A 19267-nucleotide genomic window follows, 5' to 3' on the forward strand; every position below is an offset into this window, starting at 1 on the left:
CACCAACCCTTAACCCAAGGAAGGATTATAGGATTATTTACAAAATCATTACAAATCATTTTTCATATACAGGTATTCTCCCCTTTGCCCAGCACATGTTTTGTATAAATCACATTCTTATTTTCCTACCAAATGAGCTTATAATTGTTTGCATATGCTTATTATTTTATTCCAAGAATATTACTCCATGACCATTAAAAAAGATTTGGAAAACAGAAAAATAGGGCAATGAGGGGAATAATCACCCACAGTCTATTCATTGTAATTTTTCCCGTCATCTTTATACATGAGTGATGGTGGTCTTTTTTTACATAATTTTAATTAGATTAGAATTTTGAAGGTGACTTCTTAGCATTTTTTAACTGCTCTTCACTTAGTGGTGGCTCCTGCATTAAGTTCCTCTGCTCTCAATACCAATTAAGTATTAGCGATTTTTAAGATGTTTTAAAGCACCAAGGGTCAACGCCACTTAGAAGCATGGAATTTTGAAAGCAGAAAAGAAAATCTGCTCTTGAAGAAGGAATGACTAATGCAATCTCTCATTTTATGGACATTAAAACCCAAAAAGCGGCCGGGCGCAGTGGCTCACGCCTGTAATCCCAGTACTTTAGGAGGCCGAGGCTAGCGGATCACCAGGTCAAGAAATTGAGACCATCCTGGCCAACATGGTGAAATCCCGTCTCCACTAAAAATACAAAAAATAGCTGGGCGTGGTGGCACACGCCTATAGTCCCAGCTACTCAGGAGGCTGAGGCAGGACAATTGATTGAACTCGGGAGACGGAGGTTGCAGTGAGCCTAGATCGTGCCACTGCACTCCAGCTTGCAGACAGAGCAAGATTCTGTCTCAAACAAACAAACAAAAAGCAAACAAAACATAAAACCAAAAAACCACACAGGCAGCAATCTCTGCTGACATAGAGAGCAAGGTCCCTGAATTCACTGGCCAGTGCAATGAACCTACTGTAAATTGGGCCCCAGTATCTCCTGCTATGCACCCCCAACATAGGTTCTATAAGTTTGGACTTTGTCTCTTCAGTTCCTTAGAAATGTACATAATGTGTTCTGTGTACAATGGATGTATAGCAAACTAATTAGGGCCAAAGTAGGCTTTGATGAGGATAATTCTACCCAAGCAGAAACTCAAATCTGCCCTATAATATAGCTAGAACAATACAGCTAGAACAGGAGGAAAAGGAAAAAAAAATCTCCAGTCTTTGCTCTAACATCTTTACTCAACTTGACATATCTTTACACATCCAAACTGTGATAGTTTATCTCATACCTGTTGAATAAGCAAAATCTAAAAATACTTCCAATACCAAGAGTTAGAAAGGGTAAAGAGCAATGGGAACTTATATCCTGTAGGAAGGAGCTCGCACTGGCATAAGGCCGTTGGAGAGCAATTCCACAGCACCTAGGGAAGCCGAAGACATGCATACTCTATTCTGTTCCTAGGTATTTGGCCTAGAAAAACTTCACACATTTTTACAGAAAGATAAGTCAAAGTTTTCATGGCAAAATTGTTTATAATACACAAAAAATGAAGACAGGAGAATGGGTACATTAATTGTGAAATGGTCATACAATAGCATACTTACCGCACAGCAACTAAAATAACTTCTTAGATCAACATGCAATTCCTAAATTAACAAGGTTAATACCAAAAACACAACATTGAGCAAAAATAGCAAGATGTATGACAGGTACAGTAAGTTCCCATTTATACACAATTTTAAAATAGGCAAAGCACTATTTTTAGTAGCACTCGGTGCATTTATGCACAGAGAGCAAAAATATAAAAACATGCATGGGAATGAAAAGACATCACATTTAAAGGACAGATTATCTCTGGAGAAGAAAAGAGACAGGATTTAGGAGGGGTACACTGGGAGCTTTTGTTGTATCTATAATGTTTTATTTCTTTTAAAAATCTGAAACAAATAAAAAATATTTGTATCTGAAATGGGTTTTGTCACTTTTGTCTGCTTTTCTGTACACTTAAAATATTTCAAAGTTTAAAAAAGAAAACAAAGCACGATGGCTTAGCAATGGATTGGTCTAGATATCCAGGAATCTGAGATGGTAGGAAAAACAAAAATCCATCCACTGTTGTGGAGCACTTTAGTTATTTTTATTTATTTTTTTGTGACAGGGTCTCATTCTGTCCCTCAGGCTGTAGTGTGGGGTACCATCACTGCTCACTGCAGCCTTGACGTCCTGGGCTCAAGTGACCTTCCCAACTCAGTCTCTGGAGTAGCTGGGACCACAGGCACACACCCCACACCCCGCCAACTTTTTTTATTTTTTGTAGAGATGAGGTGTCACTATGTTGCCAAGGCTGGTCTCAAACTCCTGAGCTCAAGTGATCCTTCAGCCTCGGCCTCCAAAAATTCTGGGATTACAGGTGTTAGCCACTGCTCCTGACCCTATTTTAGGCATTTTAAATAAGACTGGTGGCCATCACAAACTCCTCTGCATCCCTGTGCTTGGCATGGTGCCAAGCCAAAAGTAAATAACAAGCTAAATACTGAAGAATTAATGAACAAATCAATAAACAAATGAACTGAATGGGTTGTTATACATGCCTTTGGTTAATGAAAACATAAAACAACAATTACCATTAATAATTTGAAATTCAAAACACTTCTAAACGTGGGCCCATGGACAGCTCTGAAAGGCATCATTAATTAAAAAACATTGAAAACTAGTGGGCAAAGAAACCCGTAAAGACTTTAAGATCCTTAACATTCCATGTTTTTTCTTTATCTCAGAGCCAGGCATAGCACACTCATCCCATTCTTGTCACCTAAGGACCAGGAATTCATTGCCATAACAGACCCCAGGATGCCGCCCACAGCCTGACATATCAATAAGTCTTTGGTATCTAAGTGAATTAAAGAGCTCTTCTGAGCCTATGTGAAGAATTCCCAGCATTTTTCTGCTCTGTTCACTCAGTTTACTGAGTACATTAAGATTCTAAATCATTCTGTCTTCACAAATGTAGGTTTGTCCCTTTGGGGACAAAAAATTTCCAGGATGATAACCACGATTTCAAACTCCTTACCATTATAGGGGAATATACAGGCTTGATGAAATCAAGCAGAAATCCACTACCAGACGTTTTTGCCATTATTGATTTTTTTTAATTCCAAGTGAATTTAAAAAGAACCAAAATAAGATGCATGGCACATTCATCTAAGCCTAGTAATTAAATCCAAAAAAGCAGTTTAGAGTAGTTTAAGCAAAAAGAATAATTTTAGAAAGTACCACAGGCCTCCATTATCTGAAATAAATTAGGTGTTTTTTAGTTTCCTTATGTTATTAAAATATTAATTTACTTTAAAATATAATCCTGAAGCTTCCTTCGAAATACCTTCTTCAAGGAAAGGGGCATATATTTATAGTGTTCTTTAAAGTTTAACAAAAGAAGGATTCAAACTGAGTTACCTCCACTCTGCAAAAGTCTTTTTTTCAAATGTGTAACAGGATCTTATTGCAGTCACTTGGTCTGCTCTCCACACAAAGAAAGACTGGAAAGCATTTGTGTTATGCTTCTGGAGTTAAAAATGAAGACGCCTTTTTGTTTCCATCAGTTCTTTTTTATTAATAAGGTGGCCACACCAAGTCAGAAATTATAACCATCTGCTTTAGCCATTAAATACAGATTCAAAGGCCTAATGATAAAGTGACCTCTTTATTAATAACAGAGAGCGACAAGTGGCCATTTTCCCAGAGTGTTCACAGAAATAAATCAATCCGTAAGTCCAGGTATCAGCTATATCGGCTCTTAAGTTTTCTCTTCGATTTGGCCTTTATTGTCTTAAATCACTTAGGAAACAAAAAGGGAGCTCAGGAGTACCTTTTCCATGAGTTTTGTTTTTATCTCTGCTCTTGATGAGATGTCACTTAGCCACCTCACATAACTTGAAGACACGATCTTTCATTCTCCACATCACAGAAGAATCATCCCCATGCACCATCTAACCGATGAGTAGACACATGGGACTTATCAGCCGCAGGGAGTATATCTGAATCAAAGCCTCAAACAAAGGTGTGTAGGAAAACCACAGCTCTGTCAAAGGAAACAATAGTGGAATCACTGCAGCTGTATTTTAATATGGCAGGAACACAGCCCCTTGTTTTCTTTAATTCACATATTAGAATTTTAATTATCAAGTTGCTAAAGTATGGTGGCTTTCAATTGAAGTAGGTTTTACCGACCCAGCCTCGCAGGGCAGACAGAAGTCCTTTGTTGCGCTGCCAGATGCACAGAGACGCCAGCATGGCACCATCCACGTCCTCTGCCTCAGATCCTTCTGGCAGGAAGCCTCTACCACCACCTAGAGCACAGGAGTCTCTGGGAGATGAATCTCCCTGGCCCTTGTCCAAGGGGCTTTATTACTGGAAGGACCAGAAAGATCTCTTTACAAACCTGATCTTTCTCCTTACCCAATCCATAGGCTGGTACCAGAAGAAACAGCAGAAGACTGAATTGCTACGATAGAAGTAGACCGTGAAGGATGAGTAGTTCTTGCGGGGAATACTTTGTGAAGGCTGTGGAGAAAACTCCTGTCCCACCACAGGGAGAATTCCCCCAAGTCCTGTCTTTACTACAAAGTTAAAACCCTCTAGAAACCCATAACACCAAGGCACGGAGCCAGCACATACAGCCCCAACACCTCTTGCTCCTCTCCCTGGCTTCCTGTTTCCTGATTTCCCCTCACTGTTTCCCTCACTCCTACCACTGTGGAGAAGGCAGTCACCATCTGTCAGGTGGAAGAAGACCTCCGCAGGGCTGTGGGGACAGAGGCAAGAACACTGGACTGATAGTTCAACAGAGGCCCACGGAAGCCAGCCTGGAGGAGATAGCGGGTGAGCTCTTGTAACCAGCCAAATCCTACAGATCCCCCTTAGTGACTTCACCTCCAAGGCCACTGTCCTGGGCCTGTGTTAAGTAGAGTCCTTGCTCTGCAGTAACGCGCTGTGCCGCATTAGGAGTGTTAGTGAGCTTCTAGAGGCCTTACTATTCTTCCCCCAAAACATAAGAGCGCAGAGTTAGGTCATGTCAAAAGTCCCTTGAAGGTCTGGCATTCTATAACTTTACATCACTTCCTTTATCTATTGCCTCAGTTCCCTCAAGTATCAAGCCGTGCAGTTGCAGATGATTTTAAGGCCCTTTCCAACACAGAGGCTCTATGATTCCGTTGATGAAGCCAGATCACAAGCAAGGATCATGCTTTTAATCTCAGTGGCTCTTTCTTTGCCAAATAATGATAGGAATGTACTTCAGCTGAATGCCCCCATCTCAGCTACCAGTACATCTGGTTGGGAAACCTACATCTATCTGCCCACTTGCCAACACGGAAATCTTCAAACAAAGACAAGATGATTCATGGCATCTTTAATAGGGCCCCCACCTTGACATTAAGTCTTGGGCTGAGGTTATCGAAAACAGAAGGTATACAAAGAACTTACTCACAGCCTGAGAGCAAGCCAGAGACCGCGCAGGTGGCTGGAGGGAAAATTGACAAGAATTACAAAGAAAAGGTGCATTGAGTTAATAGAAAATAACTCTGGTATTGAGGAACAGGGGCTGAAAACAGATGTGAGGGGTAGGCCACCTCCTCACCATGAGGAGTGAAAGGAAGAACCACAGCTGTTTTCTCAAACACACACACACACACATTCTCTCTCTCTCTCTGTCAAATAAAAAATATAAAATTCACTATGCTGGCCCAAGGTTGTGGGTTGCGGTGCCCTTCAAGGAATATTGTAGAGCTGAAAGCTGATTAGACACAGCACCCAAAAATCAGTATTCCAGAAGGAGTTTGAAGCTAAAGATGACAGTTTCACATACTAGAGGGGGTGCTGAGTATAAAAACATAAGTTCAGGCTCCATCTAAGCTTCATGATCTTTTATAAATTACTAAATCTCTACACCAAATAAATTCCTCATCTGCGACATGGAGACTACAAATATCCAGTCTACCCGAAAAGAGATTTTTAAAGCAGGTAAAACACATACAACTATCTGGGGCACAGCAGACACTCCCAAAAGTTGGAAGTTACTATGAAGATGCATGCAGGTATCAGAGATCAGAACACAATAATGGGTCAATCCAGAGAGACAAACAGAAATCAAGAAAAGGCAGGCAGTGGCAAACAAGGCAAAACAGTGGGTCAAGGGTTGAAACAGGAACCTAAAAGAAATACTCCAGCATCATCACTTTTAATAAATATCTATTGATGTTAAGGAGAAGAAAGCAGATTGCCTAATGAGTGATAAAAGATGACCTCATTCATTGAAAGAGAAAGAGAAGCAAAAACACAAAGCCAAGGAAGACAGACTACAGAGATATACTCCAAATACTATTGTATAGTAGTTATCACTACTACTAGTAGGGATAGTTCAGGTTTTTTTGTTTGTTCGTTTATCAGTATTTTCCAAATATTTCAGTTTTTATTTCAAAGTTAAAAAATGGTACCTTAAACATTTAATAATAGGCCCTGAGTAGCTGTTCTTTCAGGGAAGCTGAAGCCCTGGAGAAGATCACTGGCATTCTGAAATTGAGGCTATGCTCTAATTATTTGAAAGTTCTTAACACATATATGGAGAAACTCAGCCAGTCTATAAATATATGTAGAAGCCCTTCTTAATTCAAAAGCATGACATTAAACATTTCAGGGAAAAAAACATAAACTCCCAAAGAGTCTCCATCTCATTAGAGAATTAGATACGCTCACATTAAATTATAACTCACAATGCAGGGTGCACTAGTGTAACAATGAATTCAAGGGGAGTGATTTGAGCCAGGCTGAGGACAACAGGAAGACTTCAAAAGGCAGGATAAAGTCACTTTCTGCTGCAGAGACAATTTAATTAAAAAGAAGCTCCTTTCTACCCCTCCTCCAGGTAATAGAGAATTCATTGTATTATGAGAAATTGAAGATCTTACAAGAAGGCAGATTGCATGACCTTCCATTTGCAATATATTCTTTCAGGAAAGGGAGTAATTAGGATTGCCTAGAAGGGGCTGCTTTATTTCATTGAGGAGATAACTTTAAACAGGCTTCCTCACCACATGCACCACACTCAACAAGCAAACTCCCTACACTGGACTCCTATAGGGCCTAATTCTCACCTCAGCCCCAGCTTTACCCAGATTCTCTAACCTGTTATTATTAAGCTACTTAGCTGCCTTCCACCCTTCATCCCTAGACCCCAAACACCCTAGTAGACTGTGAATTCCTTTTATTCTTTCATGTATTCATTCACCATTTTTTTCAACACATGCTATGTGCTAGCAACACAAAGATAAATAAAACACCCCCCATCCCCATAAAGTTGATAGTCTAGCAGCAGTAACTGACTTATTAGTAGATATTTACAGCTCAATGGCCGACACATGCATGGAGCATCCAAGAGAAGGAAGAGGATGTGCCTAACCAGCGTGAAGCCAGGCAACAGGGTTTGGAGGACATTGCAAGAAGAGTGGGTGGCAGGAATAAAGGCACTAACCATGGTGAAAAGGGACACAGAGTCAGCAGAAAACCATGTAGCCAGATCTTAAAGTGCGAGGCAGAGAGTGGAAAGACACAACCATAACAGCCAACGTTTACTGAGGGCTAACCATGTGTGAGCTGATTAATTCCTCACCAACCCATGAGGTAGGTTTTATCATCCTAATGTTAGCAATGAGGAAACAGGCTACAAAGGTTAAGTCACTGGGAGAATAAGGGAGATAATCACTCTGATATGCTGCCCCCCTAAGGCTAGAGGGATTAGCAAGGGCTGGTCTGAAAATCCCTTTGGTGTCAGGCTAAGGAGCTTGGGCCTTTCCTATAGATAATAGGCAGGTAGTAAATGGCTTTAAGCAGGGAAGAGTCAGATTTATGTCTCAGGAGGCTACTTCAGCAAGGTGTGGAGGACTAATATGAAGAGGGACCCACCCAGAGTTAGGGAAATCAGCTAAAAAGTTGTTGCAATCTTCCTATGAGCAATGTGCAGCCTGATCTAATGGTGCAAAGAAGGAACAGAGTGCAGTCGGGTCCCAGCAGCGGCTGCAGTGCTCTTGTCTTCTGCGGCTCTCCATGCCCTCTCCTTTTCACTTCTGGAAACATGGCCTCTGGTGTGGCTGTCTGATGGTGTCATGAACATGTTCAACGACATGAAGGTGCATAAGTCTTCAATGCCAGAGGAGGTGAAGAAGCACAAGAAGGCGGTGCTCTTCTGCCTTAGTGAGGACAAGAAGAACATCATCCTGGAGGAGACCAAGAAGATCCTGGCGGGCGATGTGAGCCAGACCATCGACGACCCCTACACCACCTTTGTCAGGATGCTGCCAGATAAGGACTGCCACTACACCCTCTGTGACACAACCTACGAGACCAAGGAGAGCAAGGAGGAGGACCTGGTATTTATCTTCTGGGTCCCTGAGTCTGCTCCCCTTAAAAGCAAAATGATCTATGCCAGCTCCAAGGACGCCGTCAAGAAGCTGACAGGGATCAAGCATGAATTACACACAAACTGCTACAAGGAGGTCAAGGACCGCTGCACCCTGGCAGAGAAGCTGGGGGGCAGTGCGGTCATCTCCCTAGAGGACAAGCCTTTGTGAGCCGGTTCTGGCCACCTGCCTGGAGCATCTGGCAGCCCCACATCTGCCCTCGGGGGTTGCAGGCTGTCCCCTTCCTCCCAGACCAGAGGGGCTGGGGGGATCCCAGCAGGGGGAGGGCAATCCCTTCACTCCAGTTGCCAAACAGATCCCCCCACTCCCTGGATTTTCCTCCTCCCTCCATCCCTGACGGTTCTGGTCTTGCCAAACTGCTTTTGATCTTCTTATTCCTCTTGGGTTGAAGCAAACCAAATTCCCCCCAGGCACCCCAGTTGTGGAGAGGGGCCTATATTTTTAACAACACCCCCACATCCAACCTGTTCCTTCCCCTTCCCATGCTGCCAACTTCTAACCGCAATAGTGACTCTATGCTTGCTGTTCAGTTCTGTGTATAAATGGAATGTTGTGGAGATGACCCCTCCCTGTGCTGGCTGGTTCCTCTCCCTTTTCCCCTGGTCACTGCTACTCATGGAAGCAGGACCAGTAAGGCACTTTCGATTAAAAAAAAAAGACAAAAAAAAAAAAAAAAAAAAAGAAGGAGCAAAGGGAACAGATGCAAGATATATTTGTTGGGAGACATTCTCCATGAGTCCCTTCCGTTTCTGCACATCTTGTGAGCAAAGCACTGGCTGCCCTTGGTTCCAGACTAACTTTTCAAAGATGTTTATATGGAGAGCAGCCTTGGAAGAAATGATCTCCCTCTGGAGCAAAGGTGAAGCATCTTTGTTGCCCAATATAAAAGATTTGGGTTCCCTAAGTTCAGAGTTTCTCTCCTGTAACGCAATGCACTTCATGTATGGATGTCACCTGGCCCTCTTCATGACATCCTATGGGAGTTGGGTCTTGGAGAAACAGTGAATAAATATGTTGATACTCTGGCTATTGCTATTGCTATGACTAATAAATTTCTTTGTCTCTAACCCACGAATCCTTCTGCCAGCATCTATGGAACTGTGGCAGGCAAGTTCATTTGCAAGTAAGATAAAGTCTCAAATCCTTCACAGTTCTTGATGATATTTAGGGGAAAAAAATCAGTAGGATTGGTGAATGGCCAAATGTAGAATGTTAGGGAGAAAAAAGGAATCAAATATTACTTCTGGTTTTTTTGTTTGTTTGTTTGTTTGAAGGTTGAAGTTTGGACAGTGGTTTGAATGGTTACTTTAGACAGTGGTGTCACCAACAGAGGTGAAATATATAACAGGTACAAGAATGTAATATATAATAAGGCATAGTGGGTGCTGGGGATGAGATAATAAATTCAGTTTGGAGGCCTATGAGACATCCATGTGGAAGTATCCAACACAGAGCTGAATAATGAAGGCAAAAGGAGAAGAGTTGGATTAAAGATATATAGGGGTCATTAGCATCAGGGCATAGGTAAACCCATGATATTGGATAAAATCCTCTTTCATATAGAAACCATCATATTCATCCTTAAACCCTTAGTCCCCTGCAGAGGGCTTTGTACAATGTATATGCTCAATAAATGTCTGTTAAATAAATGGCTAAAAACAGATCCAGAATTAGTTGTATCCTTTATTTAAATTAAAATTGCTTCAATGGTTACTGGTGTAATGCTAATCCAGGTTTTCTCAAATCAGAGTCTCAAATACAGGGTATGTACTTTTGTTTCACATGAAATACAACCAGTTTCATACACAAATAATTACAAACTCTTACATGTAACAGGGAAGCAGAACAGAATTCTAAGACTCATAATATCATGTCATTAAAAAGCAATATTGTTGGTTTTCTTATTGGAGAAAAAAGTTCTATTATCCACAGGATCACTCCTACCTTCATTCATTCAACATAACAAAAAACTTACTGAGGACCTACTATGTTTAAGGAACAGTGCTGAAATCTGTAAGGGATCTAAAAAGCACAAAAGTCCCTTCCTTAAAGGAATTTACAAAAGCAGGGTGGTGGCACATACACCAGACCAGAATTTAGTTCCAAGTTCCACATTTAGCAATTTTATGACCTTGAGCAAGTTACTTAACCTCTACAACCTTTAGTTACTAAACTTGTAAAAAGAAAACAGTGAAAATGCATACCTCATAAATGGCAATGAGACGTACATTTTGTAATACATGTAGAATATGTATTATAATACTCCATCAAAAATGGTGGCCAGTATTACAACCATCATGATAAACTAGTTGGGGAAGAAATACTCATAGAAATACACATAGAGAAACCACTCAGTTAGAGATAATGCGGAACATTATAAATGCCATTGAAGTGCTAAAGCGCTAGAAACACAGACCCTTAGGAACCTGTTGAAAACAGTAGTAGTTAACACTGTGTTTTAACTTATTTAAACCAGCCCAACAAACCTATGAATGAATAGTATTATTCCCATTTTCTAGATGAGAAAACTGACACCTAGACAAGTCAAGTAACTTACTCCGGTTCACCCAGCAGAAAGTGGTGGGGCAGGAAATAAACCCAGCCTGTCTGGCTCCAGAGTCTGATGCCAAGCTGGCTCCTCAGGGAGAATCATGCATTTTTATGACTTATATTTTGAAGACAAAAGAACTGAACTCTTTGAAACTATTTGCCTTCAACTCACAACTATTATACAAATACTATTTACTCAGAATTGGAAGATTATTTTAAAATATCTAAACAAGGCCAGGTGCAGTGGCTCACACCTGTAATCCCAGCACTTTGGGATGCCAAGGCGGGCAGATCACCTGAGGTCAAGAGTTCGAGACCAGCCTGGCCAACATGGTGAAACCCTGTCTCTACTAAAAATACAAAAAAATTAGCTAGGCGTGGTGGCGTGTACCTGTAGTCCCAGCTACTCAGGAGGCTGAGGCAGGAGACTCACTCGAACCCCGGAGGCAGAGGTTGCAGTGAGCCGAGATCGCACCATTGCACCCCAGCCTGGGCAACAAGAGTGAAACTCCGTCTCAAAAAAAAAAAAAGAAATCTAAACGACAAGCGGCGAGACTTTTCTAGGTTAGCTCAGGTCCTATTTCACAGATTCTGAAAACTGTAAAGGGAGGAAGATTTAATGCTTCATACCAAACACGGTGTAAGACAAAATCACAGTGCATCATGGATGGATGCACAAAATCCAAAGTGACTCAAAGTGTAGGGCTTTGGGCTTAAAGCTCTGAGGCACCTTTATGAAATAAAATGACTCCATTTACCAACTCTCATTTCCTACTGTTCATAAGCACTTCCTTAAGCTTAATATATACTCCTCTCAGATGCAGAGTTTTGGGGGTTGTTTTTCCATTTCCATGAGAATAATGTAACAGACTGATGAGATATATTCAGCCACTGTGTTGGGCCACCTTGGATTTTCATCAAATTTTGTTTTATTTAATTTTCAAAGAAAATAATGATGAAATACCCTAAATATCCAATCACTGAGTGATGGCTAAATAAAAGAAATAAAAGAAAAGAAAAACAATATCTATAAAGACTTGGAAAAAATAGTATTATGTATTAAGTGAAAAAAAAGCTTGCTACAAAATAACATAGACAAGATGATTACATTTATGGATAAAAATGTATGCATAGGGCAAAAAAGCCTGCAAGGAAATGTACCCAAAATATTAAAAGTGATTTTTTGTGTGTTTATAATATGAGCCCTAGTCTTTCACTTTCTCAGTGTTTCTTTATTTTCTGAATTTTCTTTGGTACATATATTATTTGCACCTTTTTTAATTGCAATAAGCCAATATAAAAACAAAAAAAAAAGTTCAATGTGCTATCCATTGCACTACAGAGCCTTCTTATACTTTTTAAATGTTTGGAATATTTGTATTACAGACAGATTAATGGATAAATAGATGCCAAATTAGATAGATAGATAGATAGATAGATAGATAGATAGATAGATAGATAGATAGATAGATAGATGATATGGAGACAGACATTCGTTTACCAAAACATTACAGAACAGCTCCTCTTAGAAATATGGTCAAAATCTGGCTTCCCCGTCCAATTCAGCTGTCTCTTTCTTTAAACCAATCAACCATCTATTTCCTTAAGGTAAATGTTACTTAAAAGCATCTTAGATGGACAGATCTGACTTTTGAAGCCCTAAATAGAGGGTACAAGTAACCAATTAATGCATGAATTACAGCCATGCGTCACTTAACAACAGATATGTTCTGAGAAAAGCATTCTTAGTTGATATGCTTGTTGTCATGTGAACATCACAGAGCGTACTTACACAAACTTAGATGGTATAGCCTACTACACACCTAGGCTTTATGATATGGCCTATTGCTCCTAGGCTACAAACTTGTACAGCATGTTACCATACTGAATACTGTAGGCGACTGTCACACAATGGTATCTGTATAGCTAAACATACCCAAACATATAAAAGATGCAGTAAAAATACAGTATAAAAGATTAAAAATGTTACACCTGTAGAGAGCACTTATCATGAATGGAGCTTGCAGGAATTAGAAGTTGTTCTGGGTGAATCAGTGTGAGTGAAAGTGAAAGCCTAGGACATTACTATACACTACTGTAGGCTTTATAAACACTGTACCCCTAGGCTACACTAGATTTATAAAGTATTTTCTTTCTTCAATAGAAATTAGACAGCTTACTGTAACTTTTTTATTTTATAAACTTTTTATTTTTTAACTCTGGACTCTTTTGTAATAATGCTTAGCTTAAAACATAAACACATTGTATAGCTGTACAAAAATATTTTCTTTATATCCTTATTCCATAAGCTTTTTTCTATTTAAACATTTTTAAGTTAAAAATTAAGACACAAACACACACATTAGCCTAGGCCTACACAGGGTCAGGATCATCAATATCACTGTCTTCTACCTCCACATCTTGTCCCCTGGAAGCTCTTCAAGGGGCAATAACAGGCATGGAGCTGTCATCTGCTATGATAACAATGCCTTCTTCTGAAATACCTCCTGAAGGACCTGCCTTCAGGTCCTTCAGGAGGCTGTTTTACAGATAATGTTTTATTTTAGAAGCAAAAGCAGTACACTCTAAAATAATAATAATAAAAAGTACAGTAAATACGTAAACCACTAACATAGTTGTTTATTACTATTATCAAGTATACTTACTATTATCACAAATATACTTACTATTATCATTATACAGTTAGGTATACTGCATATAACTGGAGGTGCCATAGTTTTACAGGACTGGCAGGGCAGGTTTGTTTACACCAGCATCACCGCAAACACATGAGTAATACACTGTACTACAACATTACAACAACTACAGCCGCTCTAGGAGTTTTTCAGCTCCATTATAACCCTATTGGACCACCATTTATATGCAGTTCTAACGCTGACTGAAAGATGATTATGCAGTGCCTGACTGTAGCTACCATACAAATGTGACAGGAAGAGTAACTTAGCTCATACACAATTACATACATACTTATTTTTTAAGAGACGGAATCTCGTTTCTGTCACCCAGGCTAAAGTGCAGTGGCACAATCACGGTTCACTGCAGCCTCAACCTCCTGGGCTCAATTGATCCTCCTACTCCAGCCTCCCAAGTAGCTGGGACTACAGGAACACGCCACCGTGTCCAGCTAATTGTTGTATTGTTTGTAGAAACAACGTCTCACTATGTTGGCCAAGCTGGTCTGGAACTCCTGGCCTCAAGCAAAGACACACACTTTCTTTTGGCAGCCACAAACAATTAATTATCAATATAAATGTCAATATGACACACTGAAATTGCTTTTCAGAAAAGGTTATCCAAATTTAATTTTGTCAAAGAAAAAAACCTACTCTACTGGCCAGAAAGTACTGAGTTCAGTCTAATGAAATGAGTAGAATAGGTACACAAACTACATAGTGAACTTTGAGGGCTGTTTCCATCTGGAAATGTGCATCATGTACACATTACTCCACATGCAACCAGTCATCCTTTAACCACTTTCAAAACACCAGCCATAACACAATCTGAAAAAGAATAATAGTATGCATATTTTTTTAAAAGAATACAATTATTGGAAGAGCTTTGGGAAATGAACGCAGCCCTACTGTGGAGGTCAAATTCATACGTAGTATAAAATGAAAACAAATCTGACATACTGAACACTTGTCATGTGGCTCTCACTGAAAGGGTAAGCAGAATTTTCAAAGCAGGATAGAAACTGGAGTTCAGTGGAAAGTACAGACGCTTGACTACCTTTCTTTATGGGGAACAGAAACATTCTATTAGCCCCCTGCTGCTTTGGCCAAGTTAAGCTCAGCCTCCCCTGCCATTCATCCAAGACAGGGAACCGATGTCTTGATGCTGGTTAACAGATAATTCAAACACGCACACACACTTCATCGCTGTAAGAGGTACCTCTATGTGGTTGTCAGCCTTTAGCAATATCAACTCAACAGGCCCACAAGCTTTTTACAAAATAAACATAAATTAATTGGGAGACAAAGATGGAGGGATAGGAGGGGGCATTCTTAAAAAGATGGAAAGTCAATTGTATTAGTGGTCACAAAAGAACGAGGGGTGTTTTTGTTTGGCAGTGGAGCAGTTACATGCAGAATGTTAACCTCTTTAAATAAGGCATTGGTGATTTTAAGAAATTAATTTTAGGTCTGATTAGTGCCAAGTGCAGAATTTCTGCAAGAAGAAGTCATGGAGTAGAGAAAAATCTACAGTGTCTGTTCCTCTTTCTGTTTATAACCTCTGGACTTTAGTATCGTCTCTTGGGCTACCTGCAGAGGCCTTTTTATACTCATCAACTCAGAATTCCCCCCTGCTAATTATGAAATCTTAAGAAACTGGGTATAGGAAAACACAACTTTTGGTCATAACTTTTTGTTCCTATTTATTAATATATCCTAACTCTCTTGGCATTCCACATCTATAGACACTATTTATGGTTCGTAAATTTAGTTTTTCCACTGGTTCAGATAAACAGGTCCTAAAAATGATTTAAGATGTGCTTTTTTCTACAAAGTCTCAAAAGCCATCAGACACTACAATGAGTGTGAATCATGGATGGACTATGGTGTTGAGGCTTAGGGCTTGGACTCTGGAATCAGGCAAACCTGGATTCAAATCCTGACTTTGTATGTCAAGTTGTGTAACTTTGAGCAAGTTCTTTAAGTTCAAAATGGTCCTGACCCCAGTGGGGCTATTGGGAGGAAGGAATGCAATAGTTTACAAAAAGCAAGCAGCAAATCTGAAAATCTACCTCTTGGGGCTACCTAAGGAACAATGTTTTCAAATTATAAAATCTCTGCTGGGAGACAATAGAATCAAGAAGAAAGAGAGTGTTTTCACTTTAGTCACTACACAAATTAAAGTTTCTGTGGGGCTAGTGTCAGCGTTACTTTAACCTAAATGTGTGACGTATTAACCACTCCCAAACTCCATTTCCTCTAAAAGGAGATGGTTGTCTCAATGAAGCTCTATCAAGATCTGAATACTTGCAAAAATGAAATCCACATTACTGCGTGCACCCTATATTGTCCAACAACACAAGTGCCTTTTAACAATGAGATCATATTCTCTTTCCATCTACTTCTCCCATACTTTAGTATATTTTACTGCACTATGAGCTTCTCAAAAGGAAGGACAATGTCTTGCCTGTTGTTTCTACCCATAGTGCTTCTAACAATATCTGGCACACGACTGATGACCGATGAATAAATGAGTGACTGAATCATCTCAGTATCCTCCCCAAAGGCACATAAATTTTGCACACAGTAGGTATCAAAATACGTTTGTTGGAAAAATGGATTTGAGCAAAACTGGGAGTGCCTTTATAGGTAGGGACTTCCTCTTACTCATCTCTGTAGCCCCTGGGCCTGGGCAGAACCTGGCACAAAAAGAAAGGAGGATCATCTAATCTTTTTGCTCTGGAGACATGCTGGCAATTGACCTACTCAAAAAGTAATTGGTAAGGTGTGTGTGGATTCCAGTTCCAGAAGGCCTTCTCTGTGTCTGGCACTGTACCAGATGGTTTGCATGATGTTTTCTTAACAGCTCTGAAAGGGATGAGTGACATCGTTTTAAAATGAGTGAGCAAGGGCTCAGAGAGATTAAGTCACTTGCCCAAAATCACAAAGCTGATAAATAACAGAGCTGAGATTTAAAACCAGGCTTCTGGAACCTGTGCTCTTTCCATTATGGGAGGTTAAGAAAGAAGCGAAAGCACCAAAATAGATGGGACCACCTTATTTGAAGCTGTGTGACTTTAGGGGAGGATGGAGGAGGCAGCAACAGGTAGATAGGGCTCAAGGAGTGAGGCTGACCAGTGGGGCCAACCGCCCCAGCCAATTATTGATCCATGAGCCTGCCACCTGCAGCCATGAACAGCAGGTCTAGAAGAATGTTGATTAGAGCCATTTCCCAAGCAGAATTGATCAGGTAGTGGCTGGCAGTAATGGCAGTGCAGACCAATTCCTTCTGGTCATTATATACAAGTTCAGGCGAGCCCATCGACATGCCTTGGGCCCAGATCTTGGAACAGTAGTCCACTTGCCATCTTGGAACCAATGCACAAAGCACAAGAGCTCCCACATGGAAAGACTAACCACATTTTCCAGACTGAGTGCTAGAAGAGGAGGAGGCCTGAATACTTTGTCTCAGAGGAAGAAATGTAATGACTCTTGGTTTTGGAAAAATCCATTTTAAGAGTAAGCCTAAGTCCCATGTGCTCATCATAGAAACAAAAAGAGATAACATTAATTGTCAAAGCATCAGAACAGAAGAGCTGCCATTTTTTAAAAATGCTATTTTATAGTTTTGCTAAGATTCAGCATGTAAACAGCAGTACCCCTCCTATGACTACAGGGAAAACTAATTTAATAAAATCAAATATGTTTGAAACATCTTCTGTTTTTAACAGTAACATCAACTAGAAACCTGGAATCTTATACATCCGTATACAGGCAAGATAAAACACTCAGTATAATTACTTTTTAATTCATCTAGGGGTACAAAAGTAATTCTTCTAGAGACACCACACTAGACTCTCTAGTTCGCAGGCTCAGAGTAACCCACTTTAAATATCTGAAGCAGATCTTGCCATCCCTCAGCTCAAATGCCCCATGCTTCCGGAGGCTTCTCCATCTCAGCTCCACCGAGAGGGTCTAAGCCCAGGGTAACATCTTTCTTACTACAAGAGCTTAACAGCCTGCTTAGATGGAGAGGACAAAAGCTACACAGGATGTTAGAGAGAAAGCAATGCCAGGTCAGTAACTAACTGAGCTTTTTCCCTGAGTTGGAAACAAACAAACAAACAAACAAAAAAAAAAAAAAAAGAAGAAGAAAAGTCAAAAAAAAGCCCTCGAGACGGAAAGCATTGATGTAATTTCACTATTCCTAAGCATGCCAGAAGCCATAAATATTTGTAAAGCATAGTCTTTATATTTGCAACATTCAAGGGCATAACTAGAAAAAAAACCAGTGCGTAAATATGCACATGTGCTAACTATTCTCTTAGATCACCCAAAAGAAAAAAAAACGCAAGCAGGCAAGCAGAAGTCCAAATATTGCTGGAAAAATTTGGGTTGTTTCTGTCTGAAATTTACTCTGATCAGCAGAATCTGTCTTTGCACACTACCTTGAAGGAAAAAAAAAAAAAATGAAAAGGAACTTTATAGATAGAACCTCCAAACCCGTGCTTGACTCTTCTCTGTCCTCTCCCCTCCCAGAGCAGCCAGTCAGAGCTTGGAGAACACATCACCCCCAGGGACTATTCTGAGGCTCGTCCCTGAGCTAGCCAGAACCCTGGGCCCTGGGAGCTTCCCCTTGTCACCCTGAAGCCCCACAAAACAAAGCAATCCTTCTTCCAAGATGGCCCTCTAACTATTTAAAGATCATTCTCATGTCTTCTCCTTTTCTGGCTTGCTCTTTTCTGGACATACCTGGTTTGTCACTGTTAATATCCCAAGGGTGGTCTGACCAGCACACACTTAGAAAAGATAAAAGCACCAAAACCCTTCCACTCAGGCAGTCCATTTCACTTAACACTACTAATCAAAGCAGCTAAACATTGTAACTAGTGATCCCTGCCCCAACCCACAATTGTACTTAAGTGGATTAATATTAATAATAAAACAGCTACCTGTTACTGAGTGTCTGCTGTCTGCCAGGAATTGTGTTAGACAGAGTCAGTTCTGCTATAACACAACATATGAGTTCTGAGAAATCACCACACTATGCAAAATTGTGCAGTAAAAACAGCAGAGTTTATGGGAAAACAAGATTGGAACACACTACTACTTTCTTGTGGAAATGGGCATTGTAAGGGTTACAGCTTATGGGTTATTGTGAAGTGGTGGGTGGGGGGCTGGTTATCAGAAAATGGACAGAAAGTTGTAATGGCAGATGTGGATGAGTGTAACTCGAGTGTAACTCAACACACCTGGTGAACTGAGGGAGCTGGTAGATGTTTCAGGTGTGTGTGTTTGTATATTGTCATGCATCTCACTTGAGCCGAGTGCTGTCTTCTGAGTCCACCTAGTACTTTTCATGGATAAAACTGACTATGTAAGTAAACATAAAATTTGCATTATTCTCAAATTTTTCTGAATACATCAATCAGCTTTGAAAAAATGTGTGTGTTTTCAAAACAACTGTTATAGCAGCACTGACTGTGCTTTATCTCATTGAATCCTAGCAACACTGAAAAATCAGTAGTACTAATTCCATGTTCCAGAAAAGGAAACA

At 40.2% G+C, this 19267-nt stretch overlaps 1 protein-coding gene and 1 pseudogene across 2 annotated transcripts in view; one reads left to right on the top strand and one right to left on the bottom strand.

Annotated features, from left to right (window-relative positions):
* LOC134729658 (cofilin-1-like) overlaps positions 1–18656 on the top strand; it is a 159479-nt pseudogene extending 140823 nt beyond the window's left edge.
* ROR1 (receptor tyrosine kinase like orphan receptor 1) overlaps positions 1–19267 on the bottom strand; it is a 408712-nt gene that overhangs the window by 329890 nt on the left and 59555 nt on the right. The gene's annotated exons all lie outside the window — the stretch shown is intronic.

Source organism: Pan paniscus, chromosome 1 (genome assembly GCF_029289425.2).
Source record: "Pan paniscus chromosome 1, NHGRI_mPanPan1-v2.0_pri, whole genome shotgun sequence".
Classification (NCBI taxonomy): domain Eukaryota; kingdom Metazoa; phylum Chordata; class Mammalia; order Primates; family Hominidae; genus Pan; species Pan paniscus.